Here is a 23,854-nt window from a genome sequence, read left to right as displayed (position 1 = left end):
TTTTTTTTTTTTTAAATCAGTTGTAAGAATATTTATAAATAATTTGATGTATTTTCTAAACAAGAGGGAAAAAAAAAAAAAATTGAAGAAAAATTACTTTTCAATTCAACCTAACATATTGGTGAGGATTTATTATTGATTTAAAACCAAATTAAATTTTTTTTTGAAAAATTACACAGACACGATTCTCGATCTGGTTATATTACATATTACTCACACAAATTTATAGATATATTTCAATTATACCGGTTCTATTTATTAATTATAGATAATATGAAACTATAAGACCCTAGTTCACTATTGTTTTTTTAATTCTAATTCATGCCATTAGAATTTCCATGCCATAGATTCTAAAAAATCATTATTATTTTTTTAGACACTTTTAAGGAAACTATGCGTTGTTTGCTGATGACATAATGTTATTAGACATTTTTTAAGGAAGTCTTTTCAACAAGGGTAAATTACACTTAGATCCCCTGAGTTTAGGTCATTTCTCATCTAGATAAAGATTTTGATTTTAATTTTCACTTATATTTTGGAAGAGTAATTTTGTATTTCACTTACATCCCAAATGTATGTCAAAATACTTTTAGGTATGAAATAACAATGATACCCTTCGACCTCCTTATTTACTATTTTTGTGACCAAACTACCCCAAACACAACCCCAGGGTTTGTTCATGCGTGCGAATCACAACCCGTTTTCCACCACAGCCAAAAACATGCAAACAAAGCTAAGCAATTGAGGAAAACCCAAATTGGGAGTACCATAGCCCTAGTTTCTTCTTCACTCTGAACCACAATGCTGAAGAAGTAAAAATAATCATTGAAGTCAGCATCCTCCCCTGCTTCACTGAAGGGTGGTAAATTAATCAATTGTTGACCACAAAAATAACCAATTGATCAATTGGACAGAAGAGACCTAACCATGAGGTTTTGTGAAATCTCTGATACAGAATCCAATTGACAACCAGAGATGACTTTAATCATTGGAGCATTGTGTAGAGAGAAAGAAAGATAGGAACATGCTGCTGAGAGAGGAGATTATAAGCGAGGGTTTTAAACTCAAAGAATTGTTTTCACATTTTGAGAAATTGTAACCCAAAAACTCAAAGAACTTCATTTTGCAGTTCTCTAAAAAGCTTCACTCTTTTTTTTTCTTTCTTTTTCCTAATTGCTACTCACATGTTGTCGGCGACTGCAGAATCTGGCTTCAGCATGCGACGGCTATGGAAAGAAATGTTCAACTTCCAATCAGTGAACCTTCCGACCGGCTTCCGCGACGCAATCGAAAGGATCAGAACGAACGTCGGTTACTTCTGACGGGTAAGAATGTGTCTTCATCGTCATGATGGCCGCCTGACTTTTCCTCTACTTCCTCCGCGACGAGCCGTTCGATTGACGACCGGGTTGTACTGATCGTGCTCTCGGTTCTGACGATTTATCTTCTCTTTCGATTGGAGTGGTGGATATGGTGGTCAACACTGAGACTTTTTGGGGACGAAGAAGCCATCGGAACTGGTGGATTTTGACCAAAATTGGTGTCCCATCTTCTTCTTACTATTAGTTTATTGAATTGTGTTCACTAAATTCAAGTAAGTTTCTTTTATTGTTTTGTACTATTATTAGAATTGCTTGTTTACATGTTATATATTTGATTTGTGATTTGTTTGGGAGATACGAAAATTGAAGACACAAACCAACCAAGCAAGCCATACAAATGGATGGAATGGACACACAGAATAGTAGGCAATAGTTAACAGTGCTTATATATATATATATATATATATATGGGCTTTTTTTGTCTTTTAAGATTATAGATATTTTGTATTAAAAAATTGAAGATAAAATAGTCAATTCGCATGAATTAGAAGTCAAAAAGTAAATTGGGGTGTAAGTGAAAGTTAAAATAAAAATCTTTATCTAGTTGAAAAATGACCTAACCTTAAAGGGCCTGAGTGTAATTTATCCTTCCAACAAAGATTGATATATGGAAAAAAAAACTTTGAGAAGCAAGACGTCTAAAAATTGGAAAAAAACAAAGGAATGTGCATTTAAAGTTTTTTTTCCATATATGAATATTCCAATTCAGTACCAAGAGTTACTCAAAATCACCAGTGGAACCCAATTAATTCTCCAACTTTAACATCAAGACACCTTCCAAGGTTTTACTTTCTGACCTCACTGTTTCTTTTCTGCCAAGGAATGAGGAGACTTCTACCTAGTTCTAGAATTTAGAAGAACAGTCCAGAATTTCTCTGAACGTACCTCACTGAGATTTAGGTCTACAATTTTATATTTAATTTTTACCCATTGACAATTTCAGATGAATAAATATAGAAAACACCAATCAAAGAAACTTACTCCACATATTTCAATTCTACCAGTTCTATTTATCTATTAAGATTCAAGTACGAAACTCTTAAAGATAATATGAAACTGTAAAGGCCATAATTCACTATATTTTATTTCAACGCATGCAAAAATTTATGTCACTAGTTAAGAATTTCAATGTATTAGATCCTAAAATGTCACTTTCATCTTTAAATTTAAACCTAATTTATCATGACAAAAAGTCAATTGGTCTGAAAGCAACCCATTATACTCAAAATTTCAATCATAATAACCATTATTTAATGCTATATCAAATTCATTCCAATAGGGCTGCTGTGGAAAATGAGCATTATGACCCGTGAGGGTGAGGCAAGCCATGACGACCCACAAAAAGTAGTTGGAAAATTATTTAACAATTTTGAAACCCATTCATCTTATAAAATACTAGCTCCAACTTCATTCTTTTTCATATAGCGCAAGCAATCTCAAACACTAGTACAACACTTCTTCAATCTTCGATCTTTGGTTTTCTTAGTCATAATTAGAATGGCAGGAGAATTGATCCTCTTGGACTTCTGGCCTAGCCTTTTTGCACAAAGGGTGAAAATTGCCTTGGCTGAAAAATGCATAGGCTATGAGTGCAAAGAAGAGAACTTGATGAATGGGAAGAGTCCTCTGCTTCTCAAGATGAACCCTGTTAAAAAGCAAATCCCTGTTTTGATCCATAACGGGAAACCGATATGCGAGTCCCTCATCATTGTTCAATACATTGATGAGGTCTGGAAGGATCAATCTCCATTGTTGCCTTGTGATCCTTACAAGCGCGCCCAAGAAAAGTTCTGGGCAGACTACGTTGACAAGAAGGTCAGTTCAACTCTTCCATTTGTTCTTCATTTAATCGCCTTGTAAATGGGATGCTATATATGTGTGTATGTTATGTTTATATGTTTGTATATATTATATAAGCCACACTATTAAACTTGTTTCATAGAAAATTTTAGTCTTACAATCCTTTATATGCAGATATATAGCAATGGAAGGACTTTAGTTTCCAGTAAAGGTGAAGCCCAAGAAGCAGGGAAAAAGGAGCTGATAGAGTGCTTCAAAGTGTTGGAAGCAGAGCTTGGAGAGAAGACTTATTTTGGGGGAGAGACCTTTGGTTTTGTGGATATTGCACTTATACCCTTTTACAGTTGGTTTCACCTCTACGAGACATGTGGCAACTTTAGTTTTGAGGAAGAGTGCCCTAAAATTGTTGCCTGGGGTAAGAAGTGCTTGGAGAAGGAGAGTGTGTCCAAGGCTCTCCCAGACCAGTACAAGGTCTTTGACTTCGTCACGGAGATGACGAAGAAGTTTGGTTCTCAGTAAATATTCCAAAAGAGAACTTCTCTACCAAGATATAATAAGAAATATAGATATATAACTTATCCCAGACAGTTAATTACTATTTCAATTCTCTCTCTTCCTTTTAATCTTTTTCGTTTTTTTTTGGATTTAAGTTTCTGTCTTTGTACTTTTTGTTTGTGGAGGGGTGTTCTTTTTGTTACGTTTACGTTAAAGAAACTAATTCACGTCCTGTTTTGCAGCAATGAGAAGAAAAATACAAATGACATATTCACTTTTTTTTTTTTCTTGTTTGAAACAATTCGCCATTATCAATTAGAGATATATATTCTTGGAATTTCTTTCAGCGCAAGTCCTTGAACCACCTTTCTATTTAGTTCCTCCCCAGTCCACACTAGTCTAAGGTTTTGTTTTCTTCATTTGGAATGACTCTAAATAAACAATATATATCTAGACATATTTCCTTGTTTGGTAATTAATCCTTTAGATAATGCCGAATTAACCTTTGTTATGAAATTTCAAGGATTTAAGTTGGAAGTGTGTGTGTGTATATATATATATATATATATGATTGTTGAAACGCATTATTACATTTATAAATTTGTGTGTATTTTCAATCCTAAATCGTACAACCATTCTCAACAGGTGTTGTTCTTATACTCCGAGCGCTTTTCCACTTTCGCTTTCATTCCTACTATTTGTGACTTAATTTTGTTGTTTTCGCACTCTTACTCTCAAATTCGTTTAAATTTGTCAGATGAACCTATTTCTTCTAGAGCAAACAAGGATAAACTGGTAAACTGTTACTTATACTCTGCAATGGTCTTGTCCCCCTACTGTAAATCAAGGAACCCCTCTTCTAGGCTTCTGATCCCCAAGACCTAAATACTAATTTTAAAAATTCCGAGCATAATAGGATTTATAGAGATCTTCTCAAGGTTGTTTGTAAAAGTAAGAGAGATAAAGGCATGATATTGGGGGATTTGCAATTGTTCGGGACCTTAACAAATCAAATCGGGGTTTGCAATTGTTCGGGACCTTAACAAATCAAATCGGGGTCATTCAAGGTGTTTTGAACCACACCAGGATGCCTAGCACTCGAGCCCAGTGAAATAGAACTTGTGTGCTGTTGAGGTTCTCATCCATCATCCTTTGCCTAAGATATCTCTCTATCTCCATATAGTAGGGCTGGGCAAAAAATTCGCGAATCCGTAGATCCGATCCGATTCGTACGGATCGGATTGGATTGCTAAACCCACGGATCGGTGGTGGATTCAAAAAATGTGAATCCATAGTTCACATATTGGATTACGGATTACCTTGTCAAAAATCCGATCCGATGATCCGATCCGTGAATAATCCGTGTATATATATATATATATATATATATATATATATATATATATAATTATTTATTTATTATTTATATATTACTTTGGGAGTTGACCAGTGGACCACAGACAGATTTGTAGAGCAAAGAGAAATCAGAAAAATAATTTATTAAGCACACATGCTATTAGTCTAGTGTAACGGGTGGACGCTTGTCCATTTACCCAAAAGCTCAAACTATTGGGTAGCTGCATACCCATCAATTTATACCCAATCACTTTCCCATCCGATTCCGATGTGGAACAAATGACCCAAATTACATTCTCTCCCACCCAAACCGCAATGCCTTCATTGCGACTCGGGCCACCCTGCCTACCCGATGTGTTCACCCGGACGCTTTCCAAGCTGGGCGCTTGGCGTGACATCGAATTAAGGACTGGGTCTGGCTCTGATAGCAACTGTAACGGGTGGGCGCTTGCCCATTTACCCAAAAACTCAAACTATTGGGTAACTGTAAACCCACTCATTTATACCCAATCACTTTCCCATCCAATTCCGATATGGAACAAATGACCCTTCTTATACCTAGTTATTAGCTTCATCTTTTCAATGTTAGAACACTTGGGGTAGTTGGATCTGCAATAAGCATCTGGAGACCACAGTGTTGCTTGGAATTGAACAAGTCCTCTCTCGAGAGGGAGATCACAGCGAACCAAGGTCGCATGGCAAGTGAAGAGTTAGTCAAATCGGTTTGAATTTCTTTCGGATTTAGGGTTTGGTTGTGTAAAATAATAATAACAACTAAGAAAAAAAATTAAAGAAATATAGTGTGAAGCTAATAACTTTCTACTTTATATTATTTTCTGATTTGTGTAAATTACAATACAAAAGAATTGAATAAATAGGGGAGGAAAAATAAACCATTATGGAAATAAAATGAATAAGGAAAAGTTGAATATATACAACTATGAAATAAAATTAAAAAGGGAAAGTTGAATATATTCTGATCCTGAATATATTATGATCCATGAAATCTTAACACTCCCCTTTAAGTTGTAACATGAATATCATGAATGTCCAACTTGCCACATAGATGTCGGTATTGATCCTTCCCAAGAGCTTTAGTGAAAATGTCAGCTATTTGGTTAACAGAAATGATATGAGAAGTTTGGATCAATCTAGCTTGAATCTTTTCACGAATAAGGTGGCAATCCAACTCGATATGCTTAGTACGCTCATGGAAAACTGGATTGGCGGCTATATGAAGAGCTGCTTTGTTATCACAATATAATCGCATAGGATGTTTGTGAAGAATGCCCGGATCTTTGAGAAGCCTTTGTAACCAAATTAATTCACATGTAACGGATGCCATTGCTCTATATTCTGCTTCAGCAGAGGATCTAGAAACTGTGGACTGTTTCTTGCTTTTCCAATTAATAGGATTGTTACCAAGAAGAACACAATAACCAGTGACGGAACGACGAGTGGTTGCATAAGTACCCCAATCAGAATCACAGTAGGCTTCAAGTTGAAGGCATTGATCTGAAAACAATATTATACCCTTGCCAGGAGCAGATTTCACATAAGCCAAAACCCGATATGCGGTGTCAAAATGGGGTTGGCAAGGACTTACTGAGAATTTGAACCGAGTAGACTATATCTGGCCTAGTGATGGTGAGATAGATAAGGTGACCTACTAGACGTCTATATTGGCTGGGATCCTTCAATAAATCACCATCATCAGGTGTAAGTTTTAGATTTTGTACCATAGGAAAATCAACAAGCTTTGCACCAAGGACACTAGCATCATGCAAGATTTCCAGAGCATACTTTTGTTGAGACAAAAAAAATCCCTTTGGCCGAGCGAGCAACTTCAATGCCCAAAAAATATTTTTATAAGCCAAGATCCTTAATATAAAACCGATTATGTTGGAATTCTTTGAGAGATTTAATGGCTTGATCGTCATTGCCTGTGACTATTATGTCATCAACATATACTAGAACAACAGTAATTGAGGAACTTTTTGTTGATGTAAACAAAGAGTAATCACAGTGGGATTGTGTGAACCCAGCAAGGCGAAGAGCGGAAGAAAATTTTTTAAACCAATTTCGACTTGCTTGCTTGAGACCATATATGGATTTTTGAAGTCAACATATTAGATGTTCCCCCTTGTGATGGAAACCAGGAGGAGGATTCATGTATACTTCTTCATGGAGATCACCATGTAAAAAAGCATTGTTAACATCAAGCTGATGCAAAGGCCAATGCTTCATTGCTACAACTACCAGAACACACCGCACCGTAACTAATTTGGCAATAGGAGCAAATGTTTCGTGATACTCAAGGCCTTCAATCTGTGTATATCCTTTGGCAACGAGACGAGCCTTATAACGCTCAATTGAACCATCAGAACGATGCTTAATCTTGTATACCCACTTACAGTCAATAGGAATTTTACCATGAGGCAAATGAGTGAGTGTCCAAGTATTGTTCCATTCAAGAGCATTAATTTCTGCAGCCATAGCTTGACGCCACTGTGGATGCTGAGAAGCCTGAGCATAGGTTGTGGGTTCAACCTCAGCAGAAATAGTAGCAGTGTAAGCAAAATGAGTAGATGATAATGAATCATAAGAAATAAATTTTTGAAGGGGATATTGCAATTGTGCATAATCTAAACTAAAAGATGCAGAATGAAATGGTAATAAGTGAGGAGATGTGGTTAGAGAGCAATGATAGTCTTGGAGATAAGCCGGAGGACGGCGAGGACGAGAGGACTTATGAGTTGGTACTAGAGTAGAGACATGCGGTACTGGAGTAAATGTGTCAGAAGGTGGTGTTGGATTTTCAGGATTAATGGTTTGTGGAGGGTTGACACTTATGTCACTAGCAGGGCAAGGTAAAACAATAGGTGGTGGAGTATGAGCAGGAGTGGTACTCTGAAAAGGAAACACAGTCTCATGAAAGGTAACATCACGACTAATAAATATTTTATTAGTCAGTAGGTCATAAATTCGATATCCTCGTTGAGCAAAGGGATAACCAATGAATATACCTTTAATAGCACGAGGAGAAAATTTATTTTTATGAGGTGACATATTTTGAGTGTAGCATAAATAACCAAAAACAGGCAAATGATCATAAGATGGTTGAGAGTTTAATAGTAACTCATGGGGAGATTTTCCTAATAGCAAAGAGGAAGGCATGCGGTTAATAAGGTAAGCAGCGGTAAGGATACATTCCCCCCAAATTTTGATAGGGAGGTTATGATATCCCTCGGATTCGAGACACGGGTTGATCAGGCCCAGGCCCAAACCCCGAGGGATATCAAACAATTAATATGTAATTGAACACAGAGTACAAGATGAAATCAAAAATAATAAAAGTAAGCTGAAAGAATGCTAATTGAAAATCCTTAAAATAATAGAATTATTGAAAACTGATAAATCTCAAAACTCCATAAGTTTACAACTCGGAAATCCATCCATTGGACCCCTTATTAAATTCTCCAAAAGATACTGAAAAACAATAAATATAAAATCCAAAACTAACATAGGGAAGATTCTTACATAATCGGAGGAGTGAATAGCAGTATCTGCTTTGCACGTCCAAACTCTAACCCTGGAACTGACGAGCACCTGAAAAATAAAGAAGTGGGTCTGGCCCACATGCAAGTCCTGATCTACTACAATCCAAACAGTAATCCGATATGCAGATACATCCTAGGAAGACTCAACAATATCTAGAATAGTCCATATATGTATATAGTACACACTATAGGACTCTCACTAGTCCAAAAAGGATTGTCTCAGCCTGAATAGAGATACCATGCAAATCGCACATACGGTGGTCATGTGTATCTAGACCTACCAGGGAACAACACCTCTGTCCAGCTATCCATCCTAGGCGATATACGCACCCTAACCATGGTCATGAGACTCAAGCTCATACCACGGCACCATATAATATATATAAAAAGTCCATACTCCTCCTAATACAAAATACCATCCATCTGTGTAGTGGTCTGATATATGTATAACCAACCCATCCTGAAACCAAAGTAGGTCATTCAATTCTCAATTGGTATAACACAAGTAGGTGATGGACTTAAACTATATAATTAATCCATACCTTAATCCATGTTGAATAGGACTTAGTATTTAATCTAGTCCATATCTAGTATGTCACCGTCCTATACCGGTACATACCATCCTCCAGTTAATATGGTTGATAATACAGTATTAAATAGTCGTCAACCAATCCCAGAGCAAGCACAAATACAGTTTAACATATATATAACCAATTTATGCATCCAATATAAGAATTTAAATCCCAATTACAGTCCATTAATGTGGCAAAGTAAAACTATACACTTAACTCCTCCGAACAGTATCATAATAGATACAATTGATAACAGATTTAATCATCAGTTAATCCCCACTAAGCATGCATATTATTAAACAACAGTATGCTTATAGCACAGTTACAAAACATTATTTATAATTCCAAGACATGCAGAGAAACCAACTTACTAAAATTATGAGCAATTACCAACTTATGTTTAACCTTACTCCATACAGGTTTACTTTGAAACCTAGGCTAATTCCATCCAAATTCCTGGATATAAACTTGCTTCTCAATTCATATATAAGTCTTAAGCAGTGTATTACATCATTCAGTAGCCTTGAAACAATTTCAGAAACTCAGTCTTAGCCAAACAGTTCATTCAAACTCAGTATGCGCAAAAACAAAAGAGAGAAAGCTCTGAAACTTGGAGAGCCTTCTCCATTAAAGGGGAGCCGGTTCCCCACCCTTGGGAGCCGGCTCTAGGCTATTGAGAGCCGGCTCTCAACCCTAGAGAGCCGGCTCTAGCTTTGTGGGAGGCGGCTCCCTTCTTTTGGGAGCCGTCTCTCACACCCTTAAGAGCCGTTTCCCTTGTACTGCTTTTCTTCTCTGACCCCAGTGGTTTCCAGACACTGAATACAGTTTTAATACATGTATTAAGGTTCCATCCTCATCCCAGATTGATCACAAGGCAGAATTATACAACTTAGAATTGAATTAAACATCAACTTTTAAAACAACGATAACAAGATTCAATACTGAACTGTTAAAACAATTGAAACCGGATTTATTCAATGCTTCAATATTCTGATTAAACATGTTTAAAAGATGTAATTACAACTTAGTTTAATCCCTGGAGTCTTCCTAAGCATGCACAGAACACAAATTAAAGGGATAGAGAATAATAGAGACTTGCCTTAAGTTTCAAAGTTGAAACATTGAATCCACGTCTCTGAGTTTTAGTTTTCCTTACTCTGCCTTCCTAAGCCCTCTCTGTAAATTACTCACTTTCTATTTATCTGCCCTCACAACCCTCTGTATCACTGTATACGTGACTATGGTGAATAGGGTTTACAAAAACCCTTAGCAGACGTAAACATATGTATTTATACGCTTAAGTTGAAACCCTAACCTTAATCCTAAACCACCTACAGGTCGGCTCAGAATAAAACACGATAAAATTAACAAAAAACCCTAATAATTTAAAACAGTTAAATTGCCTCTAAAATAATTAAACCAATTACAAATAAATCAATTTAAAAAAAATCAACAAAATTAAATAAAACAATTTAAGCAATATTAACAATTAAACAGGTAATAAAATCAGTCACAAAAATGCAGCACTTAATGTAAGCTAAATAAATCTAGGAATTCAACAATTTAATAAATCAAAGAAAACAAGTAAACCAAAGAATTAATTCAAATAATACAAATAAGTCAAGTACGTCAAATAATTCAAAAACAAGTCAATTAAAACATAAATTGAAAAATTAAATACCAGGACTATCCTTTTGAAATTAGGGGTATTACAGAGGTGAGCTTGGAAGCGAAGGGCACGGGCAACCTCTAGAAGATGTCTATGTTTTCGTTCAGCCACACCATTTTGCTGAGGGGTCCCAACACAAGTGAGATGGTGAATAATCCCATGTTCATTAAAAAATGGATGCATGGAAAGAAATTCAAGACCATTATCACTTCTGATTTTCTTTATACGTCGGTGAAATTGAGTTTGAATCATGGCATGAAATTTTTTTAACAAAGATTGAGTCTCAAATTTATGTTTCATAAGAAAAAGCCATGTGCAACGAGAATAATCATCAACAATGGTTAAAAAATAATGAGCACCAGATAATGAAGGAGCGGAGAAATCACCCCAAATATCAACATGAATCAATTCAAATGGTTCACCACAACGATTATTTTTATTGGGAAAAGGTAAACGAGTGTGCTTAGAAATAGAACAAACATGACAATGTAAATTAGAACAATTAGAGATGCCACTAATATGCTTGGACAAGAAACTGAGATGAGAGGCAGAAGGATGCCCTAATCTCCAATGCCATAAATCAAATTGGTGTTGTTGGGAAGCAAGAATGATAGGGATGAAGTGGGATGGTAATAGTAGAGACCACCATATTCTTTACCCAATCCAATCGTCTGTTTCGTGGAAAGGTCTGAAAAATGCAAAAATTGGGAAAAAAGGTGACAAAACAATTTTAAGGATTTAGTAATTTTGCTAACAGACAAAAGGTTAAAGGTAAATTCTGGAACACAAAGAACACTTTTGAGATTGATATTTTTTTATAAACATGCATTCCCTGTATGTGAGATGTGTGAAAAATTGCCATTAAGAAGACGGACAGGTTTATTATTAGAGGCTGGCATCACTTGAGAAAGAAGATCAATGGAAGAAGAAATATGATTAGAAGCACCACTATCAATAATCTAAGGAAAACATCTTGATTGAGAATGATGACATGGGTTACCTGTGAAATTGACAGTGGGTTGAGTGTTATTGAGAAGTGACAACAACTGCTGATATTGTTCTGATGTGAATTGAGGAATCTGAACCACTAGTGCTGTAGTAGCGTTAATGCTTGTAAAGACGGCATTAGTTTGCTTTTGTGGATAACCATGTAGTTTGAAACATTTTTCCTTTGTATGCCCAAGCTTTTGGCAGTGATCACACTTGGGTCGAGCTTTCCCTTTGCCGTTAGGACGATCTTTATCTTGATTGAAATCACTCTTGGCAACGGCCAACGCAGCGGAGTCAGGCTGAGAGGGTGCAATAACATGGAGCTCCCTCTGTTTCTCTTCTTGAAGAAGCAAAGAATATGTCTTACTTAGAGTTGGTAAGGAATCCATTGCCAAAATCTGACTGCGGAGGGCAACATAAGATTCATTGAGGCCCATCAGGAATTAGTAGACATGCTCTTGTTGTTGATAGTCCATGATAGCCTTGGAGGAACCGCAAGTACAATTTGGGATTGTATTATATGAATCCAGTTCATCCCAAAGAGCTTTGAGCTTGGTGAAGTAAGCTATGACAGAAGCTTGTCCTTGAAGGTAAGTACATATAGAACGCTTGATTTGGAAAACTCTAGTGGGATTTCCTTGAGAAAATCGTCCATGAAGGTCATCCCAAACTTCTTTAGCGGTGTCAGCGTAGATCACACTGTTTGCAATATCAGGAGAAATTGGATTTAGCAACCAAGAAAGCACCATATCATTACATCTTACCCATTCAGCAAAGTTTGGTTATGATTCGGTAGGCTTGGTGACAGTGCCATGAACAAATCCTAACTTGTTCTTGGCCGAAAAGGCTATCCTCATTGCGCGGCGCCAAGTTGAATAATTGTTGCCGGTGAGTTGTTGAGAAACTAGGATGACGCCAGGACTGTCGGACGGATGGAGATAAAAAGGTGAACTGGTATTTGGTCCACTTGAACCAGAGGCGCAAGTCACAGTTAAAGATACGATTGTCGTTGTAGTGTGAGAAAAGAAGGTTCACAGAGATTATGCGAAACTAGAAACAACACACAATGAAAGAAAATCACAGATGCACTAGATCAATGCTCTGATACCATGTAAAATAATAATAACAACTAAGCAAAAAAAATAAAGAAATATAGCGTGAAGCTAATAACTTTCTGCCTTATATTATTTTCTGATCTGTGTAAATTACAATACAGAAAAATTGAATAAATAGGGGAGGAAAAGTAAACCATTATGGAAATAAAATGAATAAGGAAAAGTTGAATATATACAACTATGAAATAAAATTAAAAAGGGAAAGTTGAATATATTCTGATCCGGAATATTATAATCCACGAAATCTTAACAAGTTGCGACCGAAGAAATCAGAGACTACCAACAGCTGATTGTTCTTGTTCTCGTTGATGATGAATCGATGAGATCGAGAATGATTTGAGGAAGAAAATCAACATGATGGAAAGGTCTCGGTCTCATTTGTTGTTGTTGTTGTTGATGATGATGATGATGATGATGATGATGATGATGATGATGATGAGAGAGAGTCGAAGAAGAAAGAATGACCCTAAGAGGAGATCGGAGAAGAAGAAAATCAGTGGATTGGACGCATGCGAAAAGTAACCACATGAACCCTAGGAGGAGATCGGAGAAGAAAATGGAGATGAAGATGAGATTCGCGGATTGGATCCGATCTGATTCGTGGGATAACGGATTGGTGGCAGATTCAAAATCTCCCGATTTGTTGCGAGTGGATTGAATTAAGATTTATGCTTAATCCGATTCGAACCGATCCGTGGTCATCCCTACCATAGAGTATGTGATTGCTACATTTAACTTTTTATTGGCCAGTCTGTTGGCCTTACATTCGGTTTGTACTTCTGATTGTTACCACTTTTTAGTCACTCAGATATTTTTCATTCTATATATTTGATGACAGTTATCAGGTACATAGCTGTTTTGCCCATTTGAGAGGATTTATCCTTCTCTTACCTCACTGTTATATCCAGGGACTTCTCTCTTTCCGTTACTTCACTTGAGTGCACGAATCAACCCATCGCTTACTCACTTTTGACTGTGCTATGGTTTACAAACTCATATATGTACAATCACACGCAAATCTATGATAATGCAAGTTCTCATTTGTCTCCATAAAGATTATTGGCAACGAGACATTATGACAGAGAGTACTCCTGATGCATTAGGACTTTCATAGAATTTAGGAAAAAATGCAAAAATTATCCCCATGGTTCATATTTTGTACACCTAACACCCCTATCGATTCTATTGTGTATACAAAGTCTTTACTGTTTAATTTTAAAAAAAAAAAAAAAAACAAAACAAAAAACAAAAAAAGTCTTTACTGTTTTCAAAGATGTTACAAACAACGGCTTACTGTCATTGAGCCGTTCGGAAATAACCGTTACAGAGTCATGTGCACAAAACACATATTTAACATCCACAGCAATCCAGCATATTCAAGTTATTTATAAAGTATATAATTGTGTGAATACACAAACAATATATCTTCCTTCAATTTCTAAAAAAAAATTCAGATAAAAAATATGTGATCTGATAAACATTAGCCCCCTAAAAATCTCTCTCCAAACACCAACGATTGTCATTCAACTCCATATTCCAAACACCAAATAATCCTCCTCCTTTTTCTCTGGCAGTATACATACTCTGCCTCATATTTTGTTTCAACCCTCACTCCTCAAATCAATCTACAAAATGGTTGTGAAGATGATGAAGTGGCGGGCCACGATCCTCGTCCAAGAAATTTGATAAAACCATACAAATTGCTGAGGAACATAATGTAGCAAAATTCAACAAAACTGAATAAAAATATAAAATAAAAAGAGTCAACTTATTAGAAGAAAAAATTAAACCTTTTAGCTCTCTTGGGATCAATCAGATCGAGTGCCTGTGATAACCACCCACTATCTTTTCCTTCCCCGCCGGCTTCGCAACCAAATCTCTCCGACTCGTCGCCATTTGCAGTGGGGAGGTCAGCGGTGTACTATAAAATGCTCATTCAACTTAGGGAGGAGTGTTATGAGTTATAATTTATGACCTGTGAAGTAATCCATGACGACTCATAAAAAGTAAACAATGAAACCCCCCATCAAAAGTGTCTTAATAAATACTTGCTCCAACTCCATCCATTTTCATATAACAGAAATAGCAATATCAAACACTTCAACCCATTTACAACCCCCACTTTTTGTTCTTCAATCTTTCTGTTCTTTGGGTCATAATTAGAATGGCAGGCGAATTTATTCTCTTGGAGTACTGGGCTAGCCCTTTCGTACAGAGGGTGAAAATTGCCTTGGCTGAGAAAGGCATAGACTATGAGTCCAAAGAAGAGAACTTGTTGGTCAATGGGAAGAGTCCTCTACTTCTAAAGATGAGCCCTGTTAATAAGCAAATCCCAGTTTTGATCCATAATGGGAAACCAATATGCGAATCCCTCGTCATCATTCAATACATTGATGAGCTCTGTAACGATCAATCTCCTCTGTTGCCTTGTGATCCTTACAAGCGCGCCCAGGCAAGGTTCTGGGCAGACTACATTGACAAGAAGGTCAGTTCAACTCTTCCACTGGGATGTATATGTGTATGTGTGTGTATATAATATTTGCAACAGTATGTATTAGCCACTATTAACATGTATTGTTGTAGTATCCTGTAAACTTAATTAAGATTATAATCAGTGTCAGTCCTTTTATATGCAGATATTTAGCAATGGAAAGACTTTAGTTTTCACTAAAGGTGAAACTCAAGCAGCAGCAAAAAAGGAGTTGATAGAGTGCTACAAAGTGTTGGAAGCAGAGCTTGGAGAGAAGACTTATTTTGGGGGAGAGACCTTTGGCATTGTGGACATGACACTTGTACCCTTCTACAATTGGATTCACCTCTATGAGACAAGTGGCAAATTTAGGTTTGAGGAAGAGTGCCCTAAAATTGTGGCATGGGGTAGAAGGTGCATGGAGAAGGAGAGTGTGTCCAAGTCTATTCCAGACCAGTACAAGCTCTTTGACTTCTTCAAGGGGATGTCAAAAACGCTTGGAATTCCAGAAGAAAACTTTATGAAGACATAATAAGAAATAGATGTAGAAAATATCTCATAATAATTACTGTTTGGAATTCTCTCTCTTCTAATTTATTTTATTTTATTTTTTATTTTTATTTTTTTAACGTTGACAATAAAAAGAGCACTTCATGTTCTGTATTGCAGCAATGAGAAGAATTACAAATCAAATATTCACTTTTTTTTCATCATTAATTTGAGATATTCCTGGGATTTCTTTCAGTTCATGTTTCAATTCAGTTTTTTCCCACCAAGTTTGTGTAAGATTTTGTTTTTCTTCGTTTGGAATGACAAGTCTCAGTGAAGTTATATACTTCAAAATATATATAAAATAAAGAGTAAAATTATTAGGAGAAACTTGGGATCAATCAGATCGAGTGCCTGTGATCGCACCAATTTTCTCCTACTCGTCGCCATTTGCGGTGGAGGAACAGTCAAGGCTTTCGAATAAGTTGGCGTCGACGAGCAAGCTCCTTCAAGTGGGCTGCTTAGAGCCACCGACAGAAGGAATCGACAGGGAGGTTAGCGGTGTCATTGTCAGATGAGAGACAAAAAAAAAAACGCAGAAAATAGGTGAGGAGTCAGCACGTGAGTCCTTTCGTAAGTGGTCTGTTTCACTAGAAAATATCCAATCGAGACAAAATCAAATGTTGTTTGGCCTGTTCTCTGGAAAGCATCATCAAAAAGACTATTCTACTACTCCGAAATTAATCGATATATTTCAACTCTACCATTTCTTTTTATTAATTAAAGATAATATGAAACTATAAGACCCTAATTCACTATTTTTTTTTTTTTTTATATTATAATTCATGCAATTAAAATTTCCATGCCATAGATTCTAAAAAATCGTTATTATTTTTGATTTAAACTTGCTTTATCATGACAGAAAGTCTATTCTACTACTCCGAAAGCAACTTTACAGTGTAAACCATTACCCTGAAAGCAACAAATTATTTGATATTAAAAATAAAAAATAAAAATAAAAAAACTAAAGATTACAATCTCCTTTTGTTAATATATAAAATATATTATTCAAAAAATATTTTTTGCATAAAACTTTTGTAGATAAAATATTTTTAAAATTTTTTATTATTTTGGTGTTTGGCAAAGGTTCTGAATTTTATTTTTTAATTATTTTTATTAAGTTTTAATAAAATATTATACTTATATATTGAACAACCAAACACTAAAAAAATAAAAAGAAAAAATATTTTACATCTAAACTGACAGAACCAAGAAATATATATATATATAATTTAATTCAAAAATTTAAGCAAATCTTAATAAAATAAAAACTGTACAAAGAATGGCCTTCGGTCAAAACAGCCCATCCAGACATGGGTTAACAGTGGGCAAGCCAGCAAAAACAGTGAAAACTTAACCATTCTCCAATTAATGTTAATATAAAATGCCAATTCAACTTAGAGAGGCGCAGACCTGTGAGGCAAGCCATGACGAACCACGAGAAGTCAAAAATGAACTCTTTATCCAAAGGGTCTTATAAAAATACTTGCTGCAACTCCAATTTTTTTTTTTCATATAACAAAATTAGCATTTAGCAATCTCACTACAGCCCATTTACAACAACCCACTTTTTGTTCTTCAATCTTTGAATTTTTTTTTTTTGGGTAATAATTAGAATGGAAGACGAATTGATTCTCTTGGAGTTCTGGGTTTGCCCTTTTGCACAGAGGGTGAAAATTGCCTTGGCTGAGAAAGGAATAGATTATGAGTTCGAAGAAGAGAACTTGATGAATAAGAGTCCTCTGTTTCTAAAGATGAATCCTGTTAAGAAGTAACTCGGGTAAAGTGCAAAAAACACCCCTCAAGTATGCTTATAGTGCATATCACACCCCTCCCGTGCAAAAAACACCCTTCAAGTTTCAATTTAGTGCAATCAAGTCCCTCTTGCAAATTTAAAATCAAATTTGACTAAAGTACCCTTAGTCAATAATTTTATAAAATTTTAAAAAATACAAAGTTTTATAAAAAGACCAAAAAAGACAATAAACAGCCCTTGCCTCTCTAGTTTCAATCTCTCTCTCTATAGAATTTTGGACGATCTGGTTGATTGCAGTTGGTGAAGAATGACAACTGACCGAACAAATTCGGCCGAATTTCAGACTGGAGGGGGCCGAGGAGTAACGGTTCTGTCGATCGAATGCTTGAAAGGGAGCTCGACAGCCGACGAGTGGACAGGCGATATGTTGCAAACCGGCGACATAGTGGAGGAGCTGAAGATCGGAAGCCACGAGTGCGTTCGGTCGCCGTTCAAGAACGGAAGGGTCGGAGTCCAGAAGACTCTGCACAAATCGTTCAAGAACAAGGAGACGTCGATTCAGGTCCGAGTCCTACGTGGACTCGACGAGTTTGCCGAGTTGCAGGCGTGTATTGTGCCCAATGAGTCCGGTGGGAAGAGACAGTATATGTTGTGTGCCATTTTTGCCTGCGTTGTGAATTTGGCCGTGAAAAAGAAGTTCGGTGGATGGAAAAGAACCCATCGGCGACTATGGATTCGGGGATGGGCGGGCGGCCAACGAGATCTCATGGTGGTTATGAGCAAGGGGCGGTGGAATCGGCTGGACTGAACTCAGCCATGATGAAGACGACGGCTCGCGACGTGATGGCAACGATGATTAATATTAATGGCGATGATGGATGTGCACGGCTAGGAAGGTGATATTGTGAAATAGGGTTTGAATTGGGTTCATGGGATCAACGTATCGCAGAGAACCCATATCAATTACTTCGTCGCTGACGACGGTGGCAAAACAGTGGAAGAAAACCCCATCTTAGCAGACCCAAAATCAGAGATTGCAATTGAGCATTTCTTTGGATACTTTGATGCCCACAAACGAACTCCGATACCCGTTATCGTCGTCGCCGCCACTGGTGCTTTCTCTCCACCTTCCTCTATGACCTCATCCTCTATAACCACATGTGATGATGATGAAGATGAAGAGTGATTGGTGGGTGCAAAAGACAGTGGTGGGAGGAACTGGCAGCAGAGAGTAGAGAGAGAAGAAGGGGTATTTTGGGAAGATTAAAAGGGCAAAATGGGTATTACAGCAATAATTTAGGGGTGTTTATTGCACAGAGGGGTAATTTTGCACAATTTCAAAAGATTAGGGGTGTTTATTGTACACCTTTTTAATGAGGGGGTAAAAATGTTACAAAAAGTATACTTCAGGGGTGTTTTCTGCACTTCCCCCGAAGTAACTCCCAGTTTTGATCCATAATGGGAAACCGATATGCGAGTCCCTCAACATTTTTCAATACATTGATGAGGTCTGGAATCATAAATCTCCATTGTTGCCTAGTGATCCATACAAGCGTGCCCAAGCAAAGTTCTGGGCTGACTACATTGACAAGAAGGTAAGTTCAACTGTTCAACTCTTCCATTTATTCTTCATTTATATTGTTGTAGTATATTGCAAACTTAATTAAGCTTATCAGTGTCTTACAAATTTACTATTCTTTATATGTAGATATATAACAATGGAAAGAATTTAGTTTTCACTAAAGGCGAAACCTAAGAAGAAGGAAAAAAGGAGCTCATAGAGTGCTTCAAAGTGTTGGAAGCAGAGCTAAGAGAGAGGACTTATTTTGGGGTAGTGTAATACCCCTCGATTCTAGAGTCACGAGTGATCAAGTCCGAGTACAGATCCGAGGGATACCAAACAATTAATACATAAACGAACACAGATTACAAAATAGATTTACGAAATAAATATTAAAGCTGGAAATAATACTAAATTTAAAATCCTCCAAATGATAAAGATTAATAAAAATCCAAATCTCTAAAATAGATACAACTCGGGAATCCATCTAGCGGACCCCTAAAATCCAAACTGAAATAATCAGCTGAAGACAAAATCCTAATCTAGAATATAAAATAAAATCCTACATTATCGGAGGAGTGAGTATCTGCTCTGCACGTCCAAGCTCTAGCATTGGAACTGACAACACCTGAAAAATAAAGGAGTGGGTCAGGCCCACATGCAAGTCATATTCTACTACAATCCAATCAGAAACCCGATACGCAGATACATCCTAGATAACTCAACAATATCTAGAGTAATCCATATATATATAATTACACACTATAGGACGCTCACTAGTCCAAGTGGTACGTCTCAGCCTGAGTAGAGATACCATGCAAATCGCACATACTGTGGTCATGTGTATCTAGACCTACCAGGGAACAGAAACCACCGTCCAGTTATCCATCCTAGGCGATATACGTACCCTAACCATGGTCCTGAGACTCAAGCTCATACCATGACACCATAACATAAATATATAAAGTCCGTTCAAGGTGTGTCATTCAAAAGGTTTATTGACCTGACACCAACTTATAAGTAGGACTTAACATTTTGCAGTTAATCCATCTTATTTCAAAATAGGTAGGACTTAGTGTTTGAACTAATCCATCCCCAATATGCCACCGTCCCATACCGGTGCATATACATACATATAAGTAGGACTTAACATTTTGCAGTTAATCCATCTTACTTCAAAATAGGTAGGACTTAGTGTTTGAACTAATCCATCCCTAATATGCCACCGTCCCATACCGGTGCATATACATACCTCCACATAATATAATTGATTAAACAGTATTAAGCAATTCATCAATTATACTCCACACTATGCATCAATATAAATTAATACATATATATCAGTATTAGGCATTAAATATAGGGCCTAAAAATAACATTCCAATAATGTAAACTGCTAAAATAATTTAAGCATTTACATTCTCCAACTTGTCCATAAATTGATGCAGTTAAATAGCAAACATATATCAATTTTTAATCCAAACAAAGCATAGGTAATTTCAGGTAAATCACTATACTTATAACTCCATCTAAATATGATTCACAACTTTAAATCATAAATAAAAATAATCTCCAATTTACAGTAATAAATTTCTTAACCATAACAGTGCACAACCTATAGGTTTTTCCCCAAGTTCACCCCACTCCATTCCTTAATCAAATTATGAATTGATGTTTTCCTATTGTTTTTATAGGTTTACAACATTCCTACACATGATTTAAAATAGTTTAAACCAAGTAGAAATACCCTGCACCGACCAAACAGACCCTAAAAATACATAACTGTGTGTTTCAGAGGAAAAGAAGGCTCAGAAAAATTTAGAGCCTTCTCCAAAATATGGGAGCCGGCTCCCCACCCTTGGGAGCCGGCTCTAAGGCCTTGGGAGCCGGCTCCCTACATGTGGGAGCCGGCTCTTGCATTGTGGGAGGCGGCTCCCCCCTTTGGGAGCCGTCTCTCTCACCCCTAAGAGCCGTCTCCCCGTCTCTACTTCGTTTTCCTCGACTCCGGCGTGTTCCACGACCTCTGTATTTGTTTTAATACTTGCTCTAAGGTTTAATTAGTGTCCTACAATAGCTATAAAGCATTGACATGCATCAAAGACATCAATTAAACAAAGCTTAAACTTAAATGAAGCATGCATCAATTAACCGAACTGAAAGAACTTGTAATACAGTTTAATTCCAACAAAGCTATTTCAGTTTACCCAGGCCTCTGTAAATCTTTTACTACGTGTTCTATTATTCAATCAATGTCCCATACCAATTTTTAAGACGTCAATATACATCAAGGTTCTCAATAAAACATACTTTAAACACAACAATGAACCAGTTAACAGAGATTACAGAAATTCGCATATCAATTTAATTCAATGGAACTAAAAATATTTCAAACATGCAACAAAGACTTGTTTTAGCATCCATTAAAGCCCTGGAGTCTACCTAGGCATGCACAGAACACGAGTTAAAGGGAAAGAGCTAAAACAAGACTTGCCTCCGATATCAGTTCAGAAACCTTTAAACCTCCGTCTCTAGCAACTCCGGCGACCTTAGTTGTTTTTACTGACCTTCATTGCTCCTAATTCAATCCACGAGCATGCATCAACACCTCCTCCTTGGTTCAGCCCTTGACTCTAAGCTAACCCTAACCTTTCTTTCTCTGTTCTATCTCTGTTCTCACAACTCTCTGTAGGACTCTGTTACGTGAATAGGGTTAACCAAAACCCTTGGCAGACCTATACTTATATATTTATAGGTTTTAATTGAAACCATAATTTAAATCCTACACCAACCCTAAGTCGGCTATGTTCAAACATAAAAACCCTAGAATCCATCCACTATCCAAGTCGGTTAGCGTTTTTAAATTTATATGTGCATGTACAAGAGAAATACAATTTAATAGTTAATGCAAGAAAATAACTTTAGACAATCAATTAAAGAAAAACAAATACACAATTAATTGAATTAAAATAAAATAAATCAAATAAGCAAATAAATGAAATTTAAACACCCAACTAACACATTTAAATCAAATAATTTAACAATTAATGCAAATACACACTTAATCAATTTAAAAATGCAAAATAAACAGTTAATTAAATACCAAACCTATCCTTTTGAATTTAGGGGTATTACAGGTAGAGACCTTTGGCATTGTGGATATTACGCTTATACCCTTTTACAGTTGGTTTCACCTCTACGAGACTTGTGGCAACTTTAGCTTTGAGGACGAGTGCCCTAAAATTGCTGCATGGGGTAAGAGGTGCGTGGAGAAGGAGAGTGTGTCCAAGTCTATTCCCGACCAATACAAGCTCTTTGACTTCTTCAAGGATATGGCAAAGAAGTATGGAATTCCAGAAGAGAACTTTAAAAAACATAATAAGAAATAGATATGATACTTTTATTAAATTCTATTTGGAATTCTCTCTCTTCTAATATTTTCTTTTTTCTTTTTCGGATTTAAGTTCAGGTGTTTGTGCTTTTTCTTTTTTGAGAGGAGTGCTATTTTTTTTTTTTTTTTTTTTTTTTTACATTGACAATAAAAAAGGACTTCATGCTCTTTTTGCAGCAATGATAAAAAAAAATACAAATGAAATATTTACTTTTTTTCATCATTAATTTAAAGCATTATTGGGATTTCTTTCGGTAGAAACCTTTTTCTAATTCAATTTTTTCATACTAAGTTGTTAGGATCCTACACAAACTATTAGCAAATAGAATAGATAAAAGCACATACAAATAAAACGAGATTTACGTGATTCAACAAATTATCACCCGCGAAAAACAAACATCTTTACTTCAACACTTTGATTATACACTCTCTTCTCGCAAAGTCAATTCACTTTTTCCCTCTACAATTCTCTCTCTCTCTCTCTCTACTTTTCTTTCCACAACCTCACATGTATTTATAGAGTCTTCAAACCCTAAAATAGCTACCTAATATTCCAATACTTCCTCCCCAAACCTTCATCCTTGGTCCAAAGTTTTTAGGCTTCCTAAAAAGAATAGGAAATAGTCTTATGCACAAATCAGCAAAGTACGACTGGTTCAAAATAGTGCAACAGTACCACTTCTCAAACCTCCTAGCTAAGAAAGTGTGACCAGTCTAAAATAGTCGAACTAGTGCGACTTCTTCAAAATAGAAAACTTCAATAATTTTAGCCGCAAACCCAACAATCTCCACCTTGGCTCGAATTCCGTCTTCATGCCCTCTTTCGTAGCTCCACCTTGAACCCAACACATTCTTGTCGTTCTTCGTCTTTCCACCACACTCATTTATTCCTACCAAATTCCAGGTTCAAACAATTGAACCTGGAATTTACTCTGTATCAACAAATTGAACTCTCTTGCTTGTGGGATAAAAGGTTAATACTTTTACAATTGCCAAGACTTCTTCCTTCTCGTGCCGCTCTTGATTGTTCATTCTAGTAGATCTCGAAAAAGACTTCAATTCTGTCTTTACAATTGCTCCACCTAATATAGTATTTTTCAATAAAACATAGAGGTTATTGACTTTTCTTCTCAAAACATAATATATGGTCTCATTTTAATCTTCATAAATCCATTATTCACTTCACACCAA

The 23,854-nt window shown here is 36.3% G+C and overlaps 2 pseudogenes; both read left to right on the top strand.

Annotated features, from left to right (window-relative positions):
* The first annotated feature begins 2,679 nt into the window (after positions 1 to 2,679).
* LOC132307554 (probable glutathione S-transferase) lies at positions 2,680 to 16,078 on the top strand (annotated as a pseudogene).
* Positions 16,079 to 17,409: 1,331 nt separating this feature from the next.
* Positions 17,410 to 22,797, top strand: LOC132307553 (probable glutathione S-transferase parC; annotated as a pseudogene).
* The last annotated feature ends 1,057 nt before the right edge of the window (positions 22,798 to 23,854 follow it).

The sequence above is a fragment of the Cornus florida genome, unplaced genomic scaffold, assembly GCF_030987335.1.
Source record: "Cornus florida cultivar Cherokee Brave unplaced genomic scaffold, ASM3098733v1 CherokeeBrave_3.0.0_Hap2_Chr05, whole genome shotgun sequence".
Lineage (NCBI taxonomy): Eukaryota > Viridiplantae > Streptophyta > Magnoliopsida > Cornales > Cornaceae > Cornus > Cornus florida.
The sequence above is the reverse complement of the archived record's forward strand: the minus strand, read 5'-3'. Positions and strand labels throughout refer to the sequence as shown.